We start from the raw sequence: 20,410 nt of genomic DNA, 5'->3' as shown, positions 1-20,410 counted from the left end.
CTCTTTAGGTCATTATTGTATCATTTGATATCATTTGGTGGCTGGTTTCCTTGTTGGAATGATAATTATATGTGGGTGAGGTGGACCTTAAGATCAATAGTGACACCATATTTGATGAGGTCCTTTGTAGAGGTAATGAAACAAATGTCTCTTATGGCTCTTAAGACAAAGGTAGTCTTACCTTTTGGGTATAGTAAAGTCATTAAGAACATTGTAGTTTCCTTATCTCTTGATATTTGTCAAAGCCACTTCCTAGTGAAAGGTATGGGTAGCCTTGGTTTATGCCCTTGGCTACTTCGACCCTTTGATCCCGGTGCATTCTTGAAGCATGGGAGGGATAGCCTTAGCTTATGTTCATTCATTTTTTATGTTGATACTATTCACTTTCTTTGTGCTATTTATACTAAGCTTTTAATAACACACATAAAGGATCCGTAGATGTATATCAAGTGTGAACAACCTTGGATTGATGGTATAATTGTGGTACTAATGCTAACCCTCAAACTGTGAGGATTGTGTATTTATTTTTCCTTCTCTTTGGTTTTTGCAATGTGTGAATTTGAGGTCAAATTCCTCTCAAGATGGAGAGGATGATACAATTATAAAGAGCATAAATATTATAGGATCTTGTCAAAGTCCAACCTTGGACTTGCAAAAAAGTTGAAGACCTTTGGAACCATCTCAAAACCGTGGCATAAAGTTGAAGAGAGGAGGAGAGACTTTACACACTCCATAGGTGCCTCATTTAAAGGACACTATAGACTTTTTACACTCTAAAACAAAACTTCATAGGAACCCAATTCAAGGGGTTTCATTAAGGGCAATATTGTCTTTGATGGCTCTCTCTCACACTCCAAAGGAGCACCTTTCATTAAGGGTATTTTAGTCTCTATTTGTAATAAGTATAAATAGATAATTAGGCTTCTATTTTTCATTAATTTTGATAAATTGATTGAGTGATACTCAAATTGTATTTTCTTTCCTTTGTGTAGAACTTGGAAAAACTATCTTAGTGTAGGTCTTGAAAAAGACATTGAAACTAGGGTTAACCTTGTGTTGACATTTTGGCAAGAAAAGTGGGTGCTTGAGGAGTTGATCCATTTATGTCCACCTAATAGTGTGGTGTTATCCTCCATTAGTGTTGTGTGTCTTGGTGTTTGATACACATCTTTGTACTATTCATTAGTGTAGGTGTATGTCTCACTATGTATCCTTGCTTTTTAATGCATTTTATCTTCTCTTTGTGTTAAATCTAATTATTTAGTCTTTTCTTGTATCAATAACCCATTACGATCTTATCAACATATTCCACTCCCTTACATTATATTTACTTACCCGCGCATACATCACCACTACAGCAATGGATTTCTACCCATAATTTATTGACCAATCTACCCCTTTCCATTCACAGCCTATGAACGATTTCTACAATCACCATAACTAGTCATTCTGAGATCCTTGCCTATTTGAATAAATAATAATCATAGCCAACCACTTCCTTCACGGACTATCATAAATTCTATAAATCTTGCTATAACATTAGCCAACCACCATAAAAGGAAAAGCCACCCCTTAACCAAAGAGTTATACAACTAAAACTACTTATTTACACAAAATCACCCTCACTCTGACTTCTAACCTTGTGACTTCATATCACCAACTTCTTGGCCTATCTCACTACCAATAGGTCATGACACTTTTACATATACTACTATTCAGGTGGAATACAGTTCCAACATTCTGCTACACATAATTAGCCTTATGCATATCATCTGAAATAAGAATTTTGGAAGGGGGGGACTGAATACACTTCGTACCTTAGGCTAAAAAGCAAAATTTCATCAGGATAAAGGTATACACTCGAATAAATACACCTTGAAGCACTAATGGACTCCTCTCAAGTCCGTGCTATCTCATAACTTTATGGATAACTCAATCAGAGAGAACCACATCGCTAGGGGGGCTAGACTCTTAGACTTGTATCGCCTCGACAATGAGGTATGACCCATGAAATTTGAACAAGGAAGAAAATTTAGATAACTTTCTTATGGAAAACACTATAGCATAAACTAGAGTATGAAAGAATAAGAAACAACTCCTAAATTCCCGGTAGCCTCCTGATTATAAGTGTGGTGCACAACACACCCATAAGTAAGACTCTATTAGACACGACATCGCAAACAGCCTGGGACCATGAACCGTGCTCTGATACCAAGTTTGTCTCAACCCAAACTAAGGCCCAGGCCGCGACGAGCATCCCAACCCATGAAGACTTGAGAGCCCTTCTCTACTGGCAATCATATACACAATTCATAAATTATAAGGAAATGCGGAAAACAAAATAGAATCATGGTCATTCAATTTCAACAAAACCAAACGGTTATAATTTCTACAAAACCCAAATCCATCCAACACATATCTGCGAAATCTCTACTAACTGAAAGAAAATAACATCTATTTGAAGACCGGGGAAAGGCCCCCGATCGAACCATGAACTAAAAATAATAAAATCATGAGATAAGGCCTTCCAAAATAAGGGAGGCTCACTAACTCCAGTCGTCTGACAATGGTCTACAGCTTAGCGAGACCCCAAGACTGATCCTCAAATTCTGAAACATAGGGGTCAATACAAATGTATTGGTATGCAGAGCAGTCCAAAATAATGTATTTATATGTAATATAATATAAGTGAGAGAAATTCATAAAATATTTAACATATGATATGTGAAAACACATGGGCATACTTTAAAGACTTTGGAAATATTTTTTTGAAATCATGAACCACTCTTTATGTTACTTCTGAGCTAGAAGGTACACCCCACAAGTCTAATACCCACGGGCTATATGGATCCGCTATTAACTCGTCGGCCAAGCCCCCACATCCAAGTTTGCCGCAAGGATAGAAGTCCTACATACTAGTCTAGTATACCAGTGTCTCAAGGACAAGTATACATTGGACTTAGCCAATCATATCACCCGAATCAGCAAAACTCGATTTCTAGCGATGATCCCTTACACTCAAACGTCTTCTTCGGATAACCATCTAACTCACTTTAAGCCCATTTTTAACATTTTAAATCATGCATCTTTCTGAAATCAAATTTTGAAAATCTGAATGAAATCTGACTTCTATTCTGTTCAAAGTCTATTATAACAACCCATGCAATTCTTTAAAATCATCACTTCTCATTTATCTAATCAAGAAAACTCCCTCTCTTCAAGTTCATAACCAAAATCAATTCTATAACAATAGTAAAGACATTTATATCATGTTTCTAAATATGCAACTCATCAATTCGTTACATGGAAATCAAGAGGATGCCATAACAAGAGAGGGAGTACAAATGCTCATGCTCTCAAATTCAATTTTCAAAAAATCAAATGCATACATATAAATATATACGATTAACAATCTATTTCAAGGGGAAAAAACCTCAAGGCCAAAACATTATCATCAAAAGGGTTCACAATGGATAATTGTAAATATAAATTCAAAATCCTTTATAAATACATGATTTCATAACTTTAAACCTTTGTCAAAACAATTTCACTAAGCCCATGTAGTTTAGGAAAACCCCACGTATCTTAGATTACTTAGGTTAAAGGATGAAAATTTAAATCTTGATTTGTTTTTTGGAAATTTTGAACTGAAAGGCTTAAATTCTTGCCATGATGGAAAACCCAAATTTCTTTTGTTCTTAAGAGTAGAGAGGATTGAGATGTGTTTAAAATTGATAAAATATGTATTATAACACTTAGGGTACGATTTATATTCATGGAAAAGGAATTTAGGATGGAAAAGTACCAAAATATCCCTAAAGAAACTAAAGAAAATGCAAAAATTCTTCAGTGGAAGACCAAGGTTGATGGGCCATCACTTAGGTGATGACTCGTCACCTAAGTCATCATCTAAGTCGTCACTTTTGGGCTGGAAATTTCCCCTTATTATCCTAGGCTGACGAGTAGGGCTGATGGGTTGTCACTTAGTTGATGGCTTGTCAACTTAGTCGTCACCTAGTTGACAAGTTGTCAACTTCGTTGTCACTTTTGACAGTTAGACACTCCGAAGTAAAATGATCATAACATTCTACTCCGATATTAGATTAAGGTGAAACTAGTTATGTTGAAAAGAGGATTTAAATACCTTTCATTTGATATATAGTAGGCCCTCTAACTCGTTATATACAATAAGTTGTGGTCGATGGAAGTTGACCCAAGTTTAGACGTTCACTAAAACTTAAGCGATAGGAAAGTTTTTAACTCTTCTTTGAGTTAGGGGATTTTGTGACCTCAATTCATATTCAAGGGGATTTTGTGACCTGACCTCAATTCTTATTCAAGGGGATTTTGTGACCTCAATTCATATTCAAAGGTATTCACGCCCTATAGGATTGATCATCTGTAACACCCCGGAAAATGGGTCCCGGAGTGTCACATGGTGCTTGAGGCTACTAACCCTTTGAGCCATTTTCATTCAGTTCAACACAAATCAACGAGGTTTCCATAAATAACCCTCAAATATCAACAGAGTAATCATCATCCAAGAATAAAAGAATTTCAGAAAGATATCAAAATACGACTTATTAGTCAACTCCCAACATCTATACTAGTCTGAAAAGCCTCTAAGAAAATCAATAAAACCAGCGAGCCATTGAGACATTCCCCAACTGACTCATACTCAGTTATCAAATATAAACAATTTCGTGAAACTAACATCAGACATCACGTCCTCGGAACATGAGGACTCACCACAATAGAGGATGTAGAATAGCATGCCCAAAGAATCACTATCGAACCTGGAACCGAGCACCTGGACCTATATTTTGAGAAAATACAGCCCACATCCGAAGATGTGGGTCAGTACCATGGAAAGGAACCGAGTATATGGGGTGGTATGCAGTTTTATAACATCATCATTATAAATATTTATAAGAAATATGCAGGATGTATGAAAGACTCACATAGCCTGAAGAAAATTATCATAATCATGAGAGGATGAAATAAGTATAATAACACATGTGAGTCATCATATAATTTGTCAATCACTTTCAGTTCATCAAGAATATCAATTCTCATAATGTAAATATCATTTAAATCTTTCGAAAGAATAACTTTCACAATTCCACTTTCAAATCACTTTACCATTCACCATAGACACAAGGAAACACACACACTCTGGGAGATCCTATAACCGACATAAACCATGTGAGCTACATGGAGTTCAACATACAACCCACGTTGGGGAGAGCTGTCCTATCCTTGCCATCGGAGTAGGACTATCGCTATCAAATCCACACAAACTAGTGATCACTATATAAATTAGCCTCAGGCTCACTCCTACGGGGCACGTAGTTCTAGGAAAGTAAGGTCGCTTTATACCTCCCACTCGGTGCTAAAGATTTCTCCCGGACTTAGCTCAGATCATTTCAAAGACAATCCATAACAAAATAATTTCAGTAATATATAAATATACATCGGGAGCCATCATGCTTCCCATCTATCAAAATCAACCACGTTATGGATTTCTTTCACACTCGAGTTCAAAACAACTCCATTAAGACCAAAAGGTCAAATCATTCAAAATATCTCAAATATTCAACATCAACGTGCTTATAACACACACTTTCTAAAAAAACACAATTTCCAATGGGGATTCATGACCCAAATATCAAAATCATGATAAATATCGTTCAAGATTCATGCTTTATATCTCCACATATGTAAATTCATCTTTCAAAATCATAAACATCAAGATTTCATAATAATAATCATAAGATATGGGTTCATGCTTCAAATTCGTAAAAAATCAAAGAAAAATCATGCCTTTGTAAAGAAAATTACTTTTGGGCACAAGAACGAAAGAGAGTTCTTGTTGAAAAACCCCACATTCCTTGAATGATGAACTTTAGATCGATACTCGTTTTTGAGATGTTAATCGTGCCTTTGAATGATGGTTCTTGGAGTTCTTGAACTAGGAACTTGGAATCTTGAATAAATTTGCAGAATTAATGGTGAACTTTGGAGGTTCTTGAAGTTCTTGAACTAGGAACTTGGAATCTTGAATAAATTTGCAGAATTAATGGTGAAATTTGGAGGTTCTTGAAGTTGGATGTAGGAGCTTAGGGTTTTCTTTTGGAGGAAATTCGATGAAATATAACATATAATGCTTCTAATAGTCTTTAATATAGGGTTTGGACGGATTTTGGGTGAGGGGAAATGACCAAAATGCCTCTAAAAATTAAATAATTCTCGAATCTGTCCTTTGGTGGACTGTTTTGATAGTTTGAAGTAGATCAACAATAACGTTTTACTTCGATATCTAAATTGGATGAAACCAATTTCATTCGAAAGAGGACTCTCATATATTTCCATTGATATATAGTATCTCACCCAGATCATTCTTTACGAGGAGTTATGATCGTTTGAAGTTGACCCAAAAATTCACTTTTGATAGGCTGAAGTAGATCGACCATAACGTTTTTCTCCAATAGAAAAATTGGATGAAACCAATTTCATTGGAAAGAGGACTCGCAGAGCTTTCCGTTGATATATAGTATATCACCCAGATCATTATGTACAAGGAGTTATGATCGTTTAAAGTTGGAGTCAAAATACGTCAGGCCTTGGTACTTTTTTCTGCATGTTTTACTGTTCACTACTATTCACAGTTCGATCGGAATGTTCATAACTCGTCGCTCGGATGTCCGTTTTGGATGATACACATATCGTTGGAAATCTTATTCGATACTCTACGCAATGGTGGATCATAATCTAAGACATTCCACACGAAAAATTTATAATTCATTCTAGAAGATAGAACCCAATACGTTTACACACAAAATTTCAACAAAAAATTTTCCGGGGTATAACATCATCATACATTTATTAACAAAGAATCATTGGGTTCGGGTCTATACGCGTAGAAAAGACGGTTCAAATTTTAGCCCGAAAATGCAAGGTGTTACGCTTATATAATGCTTTAATACGCTTCTTTTGGAATTGAGACTCCTTAAGTCAAATCAAAACATTTCTTTTGGAATTAAGACTCCATAAGTCAAATAAAAATAAGGTAGTTAATGTTCATTCACAAATTTGCCATATCAAATGTAATAAAAATAAGAATTTTCTTGAAATAATTTATCACGAAGTCTCAATAGCATGCTCCTCATGAATCCTCTTTTTCCTGCACAAAAATATCAAAGAATTAATTAATAATGACTTATATAGATTTATACATATATTGATTGAAAAAGATAATAACTTTACAAAGACAAAAAATCATGTTCACACTAATAACTCAAATAGAAAAAGAAATTAATCCAAGTAAAAGTTAAAAGAAAAGGAATTTAGCTCCTTCATTAAAATTAATTTGATGATGTTCCATACAAGAACAAAAGATGATAAAGATGAATGCAAGAAGACAATTGGAATCAAAATCAAAATAAGAGGAAAAAAGGAAAGTAGAATAAGCTTCTTGTAAATTTTAATTCAAAATATTACTTAAATAGGATCGTACATTTTTTTTTATGTAAGGTAAAATTCTAAATGATTTCGAAGTGTTAAATATTATGATTTTTTACGTAAAGTAAATAGAATTGTACAAATTCTTTTTATATAAGGTAAAATTCTAATTGACTTAGAAGTGTTAAATATAGTGATTTCTCACCTAGAGTAAATAACCAAACCTACAGAAGTAATAGTAAAATTATTTGTTAAGAAATATTTACACAAAAATTAAAGGAAAATTACATGATGGAAAAAAAGAATAATCTACTATAAATAATAAAATAAAATTGAGTATTAAAACAATAATTAAACTTAAATTAAATAAATGTAAACTGACTCCATCTCAAAGATAAATTACCTTTAATAATTTAATTTTTATGATAAACATAAATTGAGTCCAAGTCAAAGACAGATTACCTTAAATAACTTAAAATTTAATAAACGTATGATCCAAAAAAAATCAAGTGTTTAATATTATAATTTTTTACGTAAAGTAAATAGGATTGTACAATTTTTTTGTTATATAAGGTAAAATTCTAATTGATTTAGAAGTGTTAAATATTATGATTTCTTACCTAGAGTAAATAACCAAATCTAAAGAAGTTAATAATAAAATTAATTGTTAAGAAATATTTATCCAAAAATTAAAGGACAATTACATGATGGAAAAAAGGAATAATCTTATAAATAATAAAATAAAAATGAGTATTAAAGCCATAATTAAACTTAAATTAAAGAAACGTAAACTGACTTCATCTCAAAGATAAATTACCTTAAATAATTTAATTTGTATAATAAACATAAATTGAGTCGAAGTCAAAGACAAATTACCTTAAATAACTAAGCATTTAATAAATGTATGATCCAAAAAGAACCAAGGGAAATAATTTTTAATGGAAAATTAATTGAAGGAAAAAGGTGAAAAGACTATTTAGTCTAATGTTGAGTTTTTTAATGAAGGGTAAAAAGTTGAAATAATTTTTTTAAGGGTTTTAATATTAGTATAGTGTACGTGTTTTGCACGTGTGTCTCGCTCAATCAATGAAAATATATTTATAAGAAGAACATATGATTAAAAGGTAACAATTGATGTTAGAATACATATTATATCTATTTAAATTATAAAAGTAAATATTTTATCAAATATTTAATTTTTTGTTGTATCTCAACTAATCTTTTTCACAATAAAAAAAAATAATTTGAAACTCAAAATTTTGATTATGCCACGTAAATTAAGGCCAAAAAAATCATTTCAAAAACTGTAAATCTCTATACATCAGCTTTAATTTATAGAAGTATAAACATGAAACATATGGCTTGACGTTTGAAATATCTCATCGAATATTTATATATTTTTAGATTTTCATTCAAAGAACCTCACAATGTTTGAAACATCTAACATTGTTGACAAAATTCAGAAAATAATGAATTTAACAAACTCACGCACAACAACAAAATATAAGATAGAGTTGCATATCCAACGTTATCTGCATATCCAAATTTAACACATAACTATAAATTTATATGTTGAATTCAACAAATAAGTTCAATCAAAGATTTAACTACAATACTAACGAACAATATATCAAAAAGTAACATAATCAAACTAAATTACAATTAAACAAAGAAGAACAAAAAAAAGAGAAAATAGATAAAACCTTTGATTTTTTTTGGCAATTTTATTCTGCGGCAATATGCTTGGTTCGTTCGATTTTTCATCAAATTTTTCACCTGAAAGAGAAACACAAAAATTATCAAAACAGGAGAATTTCATTATTAATCAATTGTTAATTATGTATAATTCATATATAATCTTTAAGGTCATTAATAAAAAGAAACTAAGAAAGATAGAGGTAGAAGAAGATACATGTTTCTTGCTAATTTTTATTCAAAATATTACTAAAATAGAATTGTAGAAATTACTTTCTATGTAAGGTAAAATTTTAATTAATTTAGAAGTGTTAACACTATGATTTTGACCAACTGAATTTAAAAGTGCTAAATAATTTGTGTATAGTTTAATTAAAAAGAATTCAATGAGTAAAATTTTTTTGATATAAAATATTAACTACACTCATGTTGAACCTATTAACAAAAACGTGTTTTTGATATGTTGAACATGAATTATTTAAATAAATTTTATCATATATTTTAATCCTTCTTAATTATTAATTAATCTTATACCTCTTACCATACACTTTAGCACTCATTAATAATTGTTCTAATACCTTTTATCATATATGTTAGGACTTCTTAAATTTAAAATGCATGTTTCTTGTTAATTTTTATTCAAAATATTATTTAAATAGAATTACAGAAATCACTTTATATGTAAGGTAAAATTTTAATTAATTTAAAAGTGTTGAATATTATGATCTTGATCAACTGAATTTAAAACTGTTAAATAATTTGTGTATAGTTTAATTAAAAAAGGATTCAATGAGTAAAATTTTTTTGATATAAAATATTGACTACACTCATGTTGACCCTCTAAACAAAAACGTGCTTTTCATATGTTGAACATGAATTATTTAAATAAATTTTACTATATATTTTAATACTTCTTACTTATTAATTATCTTGTATCTCTCATCATATATTTTAGGACTCATTAATAATTCTTCTGATGCCTTTTACCATATATGTTAGAATTCTTTAAATTTAAATTATTATAAGGATAATGATTAATTAATAATTTGATAAAATAAAGGTGAAAAAAACGATTTTATCTAAAGTGAAGACTTTTAATGAAGGACAAAAAGTTCAAATCACTTTTGTAAGGACATTCACACTTTTAGTAGATTACTAGTTTAGGTGTACGCGTTTTGCGCGTGTATCTCACTTTGATGAGTTCAAACATTACACAAAATGGGATATTTGTTTAAATAGTAAAGATGAATATAATAATTAAATTTAATATCTTTTGAGCATGTAAAGATGAAGAATTTATTTACTAAACATAACATTTACTAAAAACATTTTTAAAAGTCGATCGATATTCATCTACCATCTATAAATTGCAACAAAACAATACAATGATAGAGACATCAAAATAATACAATTAAATTTAATTTTTATGCACAAAAAATTTCTCAAAGTCGTCCAACACTCATCTACCAGTTATAAACAATAACAAAATAATACGATAATAGAGATATCAAAATAATACAACTAAACCTAACATTTACATAAAAAAAAAACTCTTCAAAGCCGACCAACATTTATCTATCACTGGTAAACTGCAACAAAATAATACGATAAAAGTGATATCAAAACAATACCATTAAACTTAAATTTTACACACAAAATTTTCTCAAAGCCGATCGAGATTCATCTCTGAACTGTAAACAACCACAAAATAACAAACTAATAGAGATATTACGATAATACAATTAAACCTAACATTTACCTAACAAAAAATTCAAAGCCGACCTACATTCATCTACAATTTGTGAATTAAAATAAAACAATAAGAAAATAAAGATATCAAAATAATACAATTAAATCTAACCTTTACACAAGAAATTCTTCAAACTCAACCGACATTCATCTACGACCTGTAAACTATAAAAAAAAAATAATATGATAGCAATCACAAAGCTTCGATTTTGATCCAACTAATTCTTGTCTGATCGAAAATTTTGATCCTAAAGAATGATTTTGAATGAAAACAAAGAAGATTTATATATATATATATATATATATATATATATATATATATATATATATATATATATAGATAGATAGTTAGATAGATAGATAGATAGATAGACAGACACACACGTTGAATTCTATTATGCTGACAAAAACTGTGAAGAAGTTGAGGGTACATGCAATCGAATCAGGTTAGATGAACATCAATCATATTCTCCCAATAGGCAAATCAGTTTGTTTCTAGTTTAACTTACATCCCAATATTATAGAAGTAGTTCCTTAATAGAGTCATATTTTAGGAGTATTTTTCTAATTGATAAATAGAAAGAAAAATATTAACGATTTCTGAAAATATTTGTCTATGAAAGGTAAAAATTTTGAAAATAATCGTGCTCCTTTTATTTTCTTTCTAAAAATAAAAATAAAATTTTAAAATAATATAGATTAAGCAAAATATCAATTATAAGAACCTTCTAACTTAAAAAGTAAATTTGTATATAAAAGGTAATAGACGGAAGTTGTAAAATATTTTATGTCGGTGTTTTTTTGTTTTGTGTTTAATAACATTTTTTGTTTATTTTTGGTAGAAAGAATGTAAATAGAGTTTTAATTAAATATAAATTAAAAAAATACTGAAAAGACAGTTTTCTCTAAAGAAGAGTCTTTTAATGAAGGGAAAAAAATTCAAATCACTTTTCTAATGGTCTTCACACTTTTAATATATTATAAATAATATAATATAATTATAATTATAATATAATTTATAGATATAGATATAGATTATTATATATTTTATCATATTATATTATATATTATATAGATTATAGATTTATACAAATTCACAAAACCTTCTTCTTCTATTTTTCACATTTCAATTAAAAAAAAAATTAAAAAGAAAAGGGATAGTAATCACGCCTATTATTTTCTCCAACTTTCCCCACAATAATTTCATTCCATAATCAAGCATTAAATCTCATATGCAGCAGGATACCATGAACAATTGAGTAAAAAGGGAGAAAATCATCCACCAACAATTGATAAAAAGTAAGTTGAATGTAATTCAATTGTATTCATTTTAAACCGTATTCTTTTTATAAATCAACTAAAATATTAATGTCAATTTCACAATATAAATCTGAGTTTATTTTTTTCGTTCTTGATTTTGTGATTTGATTTTGGCGGATGACTCTGAATGTTGATTCATGAGATTCATATTTGGTTTTGCATTTGATAATCGTATAGATAACAATCAAACTTGGTTTCAAAATAATTTGTGTTTTCTTTCGAAAGTCTTAGTAGGTGTTTGAATCCTAATTTCTAATACTAGTTACAAACTCAAGATCTAAAAATAGAAATTTAATTAAAAATATGATTTGTTATATATTTGTTACTTTATAATTAATATAATCTAACGATACGTCATGTCTTGTTAATAATTTTTTCTAATTATTAAAGTTTTTAATTGCGTAATTAGATAGTTTTTAAGAAGAAAATATTTGTGAGGAAGAAGGTATTACCAAAAAATTAGAATATATCAAAGGATCATAAACAATTCAATATTTTGTAATAGCATGATTTAAAATGTTTAAATAATTATAATTTGATGAAGATCTTAAATAAAAAAAATATTTATATTTTTATGATTTTGTGATAATCTAATTGTTTACTTATATTTGGAAATTAATTTCTTTTGATATTTATTGAGTTTTAATTTCGTTTTTTATTTCATGTAGCAAGAGTTTTTGTATAACTCATTTATTTCATCTTATAAAATCATATAATACAACCAAATATTTTAATAACTCAAGTTCATATTATATATTATAACCTTAATTTAGAGGTTTTATACAAATTAACTTCATAATAATTCATAAGGAAACTAAATAATAATTAAACTGAATTAATAGATTACTCCATGCAGTCCATTTACTTATCGTGTTGATGTTTTACACCCCTCCCCCTCCCACCCCCACCCCACCCCCCAAAAAAAATATCTTATTCATCCCTTTTTAATTATTGCTTTATCTTTTTTCATGTTTGCTACGAAAAATAATATATATATTATTTATTAAGTTATCCTATTTATTATAAGTTTTTTGAGAATAATACAATATTAATAAGAACTATAAAAGTGTAGTTGAAAATCAATACAACTTAATTTTGTATTAAAAATTATTTAAAATGATTTTCTTGAGCAAAATTGATTGTTAATTAAAGATAAATAAAATTTTAACTAAAAGGTAATTTAATAAGTGACAGGAAGGGACCAATAATAAAAGTCCAAGCGGGAATGGTCTTAACCAAAATGATAAAGCCAAAAATAGAAATATATTACAAAAAAACACATTTAATTGTCATGTGTGATAATCTTACTTAACAAAAAAAACATATCCAAAATATCATTGTGAGGACTACCAAAATTGATATCCTCATAGTAATACTAGATATCCACGGCCCGTGCTAGCACGGGCCCAATATATATTATTTTTTATTTCAATTTATGTGACGTAAATAGAATTTAGATAATTAATTATTAAACTAATTTAAGTTTTTAATTATGTGATTTATAATACTTTTTCTTCTATTTCAATTTAAGTGACAATGATATAATTTTGAGAGCCAACTAAATATTTTATATTTTTAAAATTGTTAATTATGTGATTTATAATATTTTCTACATAATTTTTTAATAAGATATGAATACTCTCTTCATCCCCATTTATGTGACACGGATAAAATTTCGACAATCAGTCAATTTTTTAAATATTTTTGTTAATTATTGTTATTTACTGTACTTTTTATCTCATTTTAAATAATATATGTTACTATATATCTTCTGTCTCGTCCCAATTTATATGACACTAATATAATTTTGATGGTCAATCAAATTTCTTATGTTGACATATCATTTTGTCTATTTTACTCTATTTTTATAAAATATTATTAATATTTTAATGTATAAATGATTATAATAATTAATTAGTGATGATATAGTAAAATCAAGTATCAACGAAGTAGACATGTCTTAAATGATGTATAATAACTAATTAGAAGGGATATAACAAAAATACTATAAAAATACTTGTGAAAACTTTTTTAAGTGATCCTTATATATGACGTAAAGTTAATTAAAAATATCAAGAATTAATTTATTATTTTATGTCTATTTTACCTTTTTAATTAAATGTTATTAAGTTTTAATACTTAGATGACTTATGATAATTAATTAAAAACAATATAGTAATATTACGATTGAAACAGTTGAAACAGACATTTGAAAAATGTCTATTTTTTTTTTATTAAATATTATTAATTTTCTATTACTCAAAATTTATTTTAAATCACATGAAAGATAAATATTATGAAAAATGAACCTTACTAAAAATAATAAAATTTATTTAATTTAAAATATCTAGTTATAATTTACATGAATTATCATCTTATTAGATTGCTTAAATATATTAACTTTAAATAATTTATTTTAAACCTACAAATGATAATTATAAGAAAATTCTAGGGCCCACAGTCTATATGTCCTTAGGACATGATCTGTAATTTAAATGAAAGAAGTGGATACTCCCCCGTCCCATTTTATTTGTCTCAAATTTCTTAATTTGATTTCTTATTTTACTTATTATTTTTCATTAATCAAGACAAGATAATTTTCTTTTTCTTTTTTACCTATAGTATTAATTATTTTTTCCCCAAATTAAAGTGTAAGCATCATTTAATAAGGGTACTATGGTAAAGTAGTCATGTTATTAATTTTTTTTCTTAATTAATGTGAAATGTTAAATTAAAACGAGTAAAATAGGAGGAAGAAAGTATTTTGTAAGGACATAGTTTGTAATTAAGTGAAATAGGATGTTCCCATTTTAAGGCTTTTCATAATATAGTACAAACAATACACAGGAGACAAGTCTTAATACAAATTAATTCTTATAAAGTTCTTTTAATAACGTAAATATCCTCAGATTTTTTTAAATGTCTGAAAACAAAAATGTTGAAGTCCCTCCTCTAATATAATAAAAAATAGATATTTTTTAAAAATGAACTAAAAAATAGAGAATGTCAAATAAATTAAAAGTATTATGTTGGCCTATATATCTTTGAGAAGTTATTGTTGTTTTTTAGAAAAAGTAAAGCAACACATGCTAATTTATCCACATGGCTACTCAATTTAAAAATTGTACACCTCAAGATTTAAAATTTGGGACAACTCAACACGTTTTACTCTTTAATTGTGAGGTGTGAGTGATTAAATTATTGTAAATGCCATAAACAATCCGATGAGGATGACCAATTTGAGACATCCTCATTTAGTTATAGTAGTGAAATAATATATACTTGATATGATTTTTTAGTTATACAATAATTTATTTATTTAAATAAGATTAACTTTTTTTTGAAAAAACTATTAATACCTTCTTATTATGTAAATCATTATTTATTTTGAACTAAGTATAAAAGCTAAAGGTACTACTCCCTATATCTCAACTTATATGATTCATTTTTTTGTTAGCCCCCCAAAAATATCACATTTCTATATTTAGTAATAAGATAGCTTTAAAATATAATTTTGTTTTTAATAAATTGATTTATAATCATACAAATATCTATGACTTATTTAGATTATAAGTTTTAATTAATTTATTTTTGGTTAAACTTCATGTCAAGTCATATTATCTTATATAAATTGAGATAGAGAATAAAATATAAATTGAAGTAGAAAGAGGGAGAAAAAAAATGTTCACACAAAAGTTACTATAATATTTAAGAAACAATACATCATTTTTCCTCTCTCCATAACTTACTTTAGACCCTAAACTATACGAATAATTATACTCTTCTTAATAATTTTTAAGTGAATTAAATTCAACCCCTATGACTGACGTGCCAAAAAAAAAAAAGAAAAATGCGTGATTTTTATTTTTGTTTTGTAAAAAGGGCCCACTTTACACACACACACACACACACACACATATATATATATATATATAACAAGAAAATTAAAAAAAAAAAAAAAACAAAGAAACCCACCCTCAAACCCAGCTTTCATCTTCTTTGTAACCCCTCCTTCCCCCCACCCCTACCCCTACCCCCTACCCCCCGTTTCTTCAACTTCTTTATACCCCCTACCCTGTTTCTTCGTTTTCTTCGTAAGCCCGCTCGTCTTCTTCATTCATAATTCTTTATTAAACTTATTTTGTTGTTCTTCTTCATAATTTTCAATCCTTTACTTGATTTTCATTACTTCAATGCTTCTCAACTCCGTATCGCCGTTCTTGAATCTCTTATTGTTCAAAACCTCTGCAAATTACAGCAATGTTGATTTTCATTAATTGAAAATTCGATTGGTATTTTTTTATCGAACAAGGTCATTGTCAACTCGTTATTAATTTTTCTCTATTTTCGCATCTTATGCTTATCGAAAATTCATCAAATTTGATGAATTCAATTTCGTATAATCGGGTGAATGAGTTGGTAGATTCGTTTGTTGTTAAAGAGAAATTGATGTTGTTGTTGATTGAGTTGATGACCATTAAAGTATTTTACTGATTGTAAAAATCAATGACAGGTGATGAAGTGTACAAATATGGACACCATTTTAAACTTTATTTTTATGTTGAAAATAAGCACATTTAAATTTTTGAGGAGATTAATTGATCAATTATTTTCTTCTCTATATCAATTATCGTTCAAGAGATAGAAAATCGAAATGAATTTGTAAATGTGCAGGTGTGATTGTTGTTTTTATGGAGTGGATGCAGCGTGAGAATCTTGTGTTAATGGTGAAATTTTTGGTGTTGTTGCAGTGGTGGACTAGTGTGATATGAATGGCATTGGGGTGGGGTGGGTGTGAAGAAGAAAATGAATTTCTTTTTTGTTTTTATTATTTTTATTATATATATATATATATATATATATATATATATATAGCATCATTTTTTAAATAAATATTTACGTGGCAGTAACATGACAGTGACGTGAACGCGTGTGTAGTGCACCTTTTTTTGTGAGAGTGGTAATATATTTTTAGGATTGAATTTAATTCACTTGAAAGTTATTGAAGGGGTATATAATTGTTCATGTAATTTAGGGTTTAAAGTAAGTTATGGACATAAGTTTAGAAAAATGATGTATTTTCTCGGATATTAATATCCAATTAGATAAGTCCACATGGAATGAACCTAAAAGACAAGGAATAAATGTGTATACAAAATGAAAATAGATAAAGAGAAGCCAATATCTATTAGCCACGTTAGTTCCTCAGCATGTTGTGAGGACGACTATATTTGTAAGATTCAATCCTCAATATTGTGATATTTGTATTATGGCGTAGATTTCAATGAAGTTGCTCACTAACAGGAGACAAAAGTATATGCATATGGCTCAATTATCCATTATTTTGAATCATTCGGGTATATATATCGATGAAATTGAATATGACGAGTATCAATTAAATTCAATTGCAATCAAAGAAAATGAAAAGTATGTTGAATTGCTGGAATTGATTGTTAACCAACTTTGTATTAATTTGAAATACAAAAATGTAAAATTAAGCATAAAGTGAGATTTAGCAGTAAGAGAATGTGACCGTCTATATAATGATAAGGACTTAAGAAAAAAACTTTGTAAACTATATATTATGAATAAACGTATTTGCTAAAATCTTTGTACATGATACTTCATACACGTTCATATATGTATATATGATGTTAATATACATCATATATTTTATAATACATATACAAATTATTTATATTTATATACGTCATACATGTTCAATGTATGAAGAGGTTTTATATGATTAATCATGTTCATATACAACTCCATCTAAAAATAATATATTTGTATACCGAATAAATGTATGAAAAGGTTTTATATGGTAATGATTTTCATATACAATTCCATATACAAATATTATATTTATATGTGAAATAAATATTAATAATTAAACGATATGTCAGAGACAATACTAACAACAAATATTCGTCACTCCATAACATGAATACAATTCTTGAACATTCCATAACATAAATGTATAAAAATTATTTTAATTTGTAATATACAATGGATAAAAATCAAAGTATGTATATAGAAACAGTTATACATATATGTATATGCATATTTGTACAGATATGAATATGTATATACATCATGTATATATGAACCAACACATAACAAACATATACATATCTGTATATGTATACCAACGATGAATAAACTTGTATATACATATATATAGCTGTTCAAAAGTATACATATATACATCAAAAAGCATACGTCCAATACATCCGTACGTATATAAAAATATAGAAATGAAAAAATATTTTTAAATCAAGTTTTGTTAACTTTTTAAATCAAGCATGATAATTACTTGAAACTCTAATCAACACTGCAAATATAGAGAAATTTAATAAAAATTAAAGGTAAATTGATGAAGAAGAAGTGAGATTGAAAGTAATTTTAATTCGGGATATATATCACTCTTAAATACGAAGCAACATACGAAATCAACCAATACAAGTGAATCCAATAAAACAATGCATATCCAAATAAAAAACATACGCCAAATCAAACTGAACACAATTAAATCACCTAATATACACTTACAAAATTCACTAAAATTGAATTCAATTCCCAGTTATGAATACAATTCCTCAAGATTCATTTTGTGAAATTGACACTAATATACAATTTGATTTTTGAATTGTATATTCTTTTCAATAAGATTTTCAGAAAATTGAGATGAAGTAGGAATATTACATTGAGGGTTAAGAAATTCTTGAATTGATTAAGGTTTGTCTCAAACATTCAACAAAATACGAAATCTGAATATTTTTTCTTTTATATATATATATATATATATATATATATATATATATATATCTGATATACAATTACATTCTACAAAATTTAATTTTTTCTCTCTCTAAATCATGCATCCACAATATCAATAAGACAACGGTAAAATTTCACTGTGAACACCATCGATGTCTTCCTCAACCACCAACTGCTCTTCTCACCATTACTATACTCATCAGTCATATATGGAAGATTCAATCCTCCATATTGTGATATTTATTTTATGTTATATATTTGAGAAAATTTCAGAAATAGCAACTCTGTAACCTTAATTATAACTTTTATAGCAACAGTTTCATAATTATGAAAAATAGCAAATTGTATTTGTATTTAAGTAAAATGTTGCTATATAAATAAATATACAAATATATATGTATTGCTCATAAATACATATGCACAACTGAAAAATACATATTCTTCTATTATTATGAAGTGGGTAAAATATTGCTACTTTTATTATAAGTTGTAATTTTGAAAAAGTATAATTTTAAAGATGCTAGTTTCTCTAATTTTTCCTATATATTTCAATGAAGTTGCTTACTAACAAGAGACAAAGTATATGCATATGGCTCAATTACCCATTATTTTGCAGTATTCGGGTCTATATATCGATGAAATTGAATATGACGAGTATCAATTAAATTTAATTGCAATGAAAGAAAATGAAAAGTATGTTGAATTGCTGGAATGGATTGTTAACCAACTTTGTACTAATTTGAAATACAAAAAATGTAAAAATTAAGTATAAAGTGAGATTTAGCAGTAAGAGAATGTGACTGTCTATATAATGATAAGGACTTACGAAAAAAAACTTTGTAAACTATATATTGTGAATAAATGTATTCGCTAAACTCGTTGTACATGATACTTCATACATGTTCCTATATGTATATATGATGTTAATATACACCATATATTTTTATAATACATATACAAATTATTTATATTTATATACATCATACATGTTAAATGTATGAAGACGTTTTATATGGGTAGTGATGTACATATATAACTCACGTTTTATATGGGTAGTGATGTACATATATAACTCCATCTAAAAATACTATATTTTCATACAAAATAAAGATTTCATATGGTAATGATTTTCATATACAAATATTATATTTATATATGAAATAAATATAAATAATTAAGCGTATATGTCATAGACAATACTAACAACAAATGTTCATCACTCCATAACATGAATACAATTCTATAACATAAATGTATAAAAATTATTTTAATTTGTAATATACAATGTATAAAAATCAGAGTATGTATCTAGAAACAATTATACATATATGTATATGCATATTTTAACAGATATGTATATATGTATGTATGTATATAGTTATACAAAAGTATACATATATACATC

The sequence above is a fragment of the Capsicum annuum genome, chromosome 1 (genome assembly GCF_002878395.1).
Source record: "Capsicum annuum cultivar UCD-10X-F1 chromosome 1, UCD10Xv1.1, whole genome shotgun sequence".
Classification (NCBI taxonomy): domain Eukaryota; kingdom Viridiplantae; phylum Streptophyta; class Magnoliopsida; order Solanales; family Solanaceae; genus Capsicum; species Capsicum annuum.
The sequence above is the reverse complement of the archived record's forward strand: the minus strand, read 5'-3'. Positions refer to the sequence as shown.